General features: G+C 47.3%; 1 pseudogene; it reads right to left on the bottom strand.

Moving 5' to 3' along the window:
* Positions 1–1,215, bottom strand: part of LOC107717840 (uncharacterized) — a 5,106-nt pseudogene extending 3,891 nt beyond the window's left edge.
* Positions 1,216–2,082: the final 867 nt, after the last annotated feature.

Raw genomic sequence — 2,082 nt, forward strand, 5'->3', positions numbered from 1 at the left:
CTTCTCTGTGATTGACGGAATTTGTACTCCGAGGAGGGAGAAACGGAACTTATCGGTTACGTTTCCCTTCCTCACCACAAGGGATCGGGACTTAGCTGGCTTAAAGTCCATTCGGGCCCAGCTGATGAGGCGTTCAAGGCCTTGGAGGATCCATCTGCAGCCTGGTACGGATGTTGTGGTTACCGTCAGATCATCCATAAACGCTCTGATAGGGGGCTGTCGCACAACTGACCGGGTAAGTGGGCCTCTGCATTCCACCTCTGCTGACTTAACTAGCATATTCATAGCTAAAGCGAACAAGATCACAGAGATAGTACACCCTGTGATTATTCCTTTCTCCAGCCTATGAAATGCTGATATTATTGATCCAGAGGTGACTCTCAAATTAAAGCAGCTGTAATAGTTCAAAATGAGATCCCTGATTCTATCTGGAACATGATGTCGGATCAGTGAGGTTTCCACCAGCTTGTGCGGGATTGACCCATAAGCGTTGGCAAGGTCGAGCCACAGCACTGCCAGGTCCCCGTCACCTTCTCGAGCCTCCCGGATTAGCTGGGTGATAACTCCTGTGTGCTCTATACAACCTGGCACTCTCGGGATCCCACCTTTCTGAACAGCGGTGTCAATGTATTCATTCTGCAGGAGAAACTCCGTCATGCGTCGGGCAACGATACTAAAAAATATCTTCCCCTCCACGCTGAGGAGTGAGATGACCCTGAACTTCTCGATGCTACTTGAGTTCTCCTCCTTCGGAATCCAGACACCCTCGACATGTCTCCACTGCTGCGCCACTTTCTCCCTCCTCCAGATAACTTTGATGATTTTCCATAGGTGCTGAAGGAGTTTGGGACACCTCTTGGTACTTATCAACCTCGTCTTGAGTGCAGGAGAGTCGACCGCTACGCTTCTGCCCGAGGAGTCTCCTGGTGAATCCGAAGGGATTTGCGACAAACTCTGCCCGTCTGCGAGCCCTCTCCTTGCCCCTCTTTCTGTGCAACTCAGCTCAACGAGTGGTAGTGAGCTTACTCCTTACGATGTTCCAGAGCTCAGCCAGGGCAGCTTTATCCTCTTCATTTGCCTGCTTAAACTGCCTTCCTGCACCTGCCGCAACTGTCGGATCTTCTGCCGACGATTTGGTCCCGAAATACCACTGGATGGATGCTGCTCCTTCAGGCCAAATCTCTCAGCAGCTATGTTGATAATTATTGAGCACATTGCTTGCAACCTCCGGTCAGCATCCCCTCTGGCTGTTACTTGGAGAATCTTGTCCACATCCTCATCAAACTGGTGCCACTCATTTTCCTTATTAGTGGCGGGCCACTTAACCTGACGTTCTGTCAGGACCACTATCGTCAAAGATGATCGACGACGATTGACAATTAGCATACAGTTTGGATTGGTGGTATGGTTCCGTTCTGGGCAAGAACTCCCTGCGCATCCATGCAGCCTAGCATGGATGAGAGCAGGGAGAGCAGCGATAACCCCCCAAAACAAAACCATATGCTGATATCCCCCAACACTAACTGATAGCAAAATCTCAAAGCCTTAAGCAACAAGCATGTTGCCAAAAGCCGCATAACCTCAACAATCATGTTGCCTTTAACGGATGACCTAATAAGCATGTTGTCAATACCTTAAAAGCTTAAACAACATGTTCTTAATAACATCAGATAGACTTAAGAAAAACATGTTTCCGATTCAACTACAGCTTTAAGAACAAGCATGTTACGAATAACGACTGGATTGCTCTGGAAAAAGCATGTTCCCAACAATACAGCTATAACTTAAGAACAAGCATATTCCCAATAATGACCAGGTAGCTTAAGAACAAGCATATACCCAAAACAACTACAGCTTAATAACAAGCATGTTTCCATTACGACTACAGCTTTTAGAACAAACATGTTCCAATAACAACCAGATAGCTCTGGGACAAGCGTGTTCCCGACAATACAACTATAACTTAAGGACAAGCATGTTCCCAATAACAACCAAGCTTAAGAACAAGCATGTTTCCAATACGACTAGACAGAACAAGCGTGCCTGGTACTGGAGCAGAATCAACGCAGAACTGACGGCTGC

Source organism: Sinocyclocheilus rhinocerous, unplaced genomic scaffold, assembly GCF_001515625.1.
Source record: "Sinocyclocheilus rhinocerous isolate Xijiao unplaced genomic scaffold, SAMN03320098_v1.1 scaffold780, whole genome shotgun sequence".
In the NCBI taxonomy this organism is placed as follows: Eukaryota; Metazoa; Chordata; class Actinopteri; order Cypriniformes; family Cyprinidae; genus Sinocyclocheilus; species Sinocyclocheilus rhinocerous.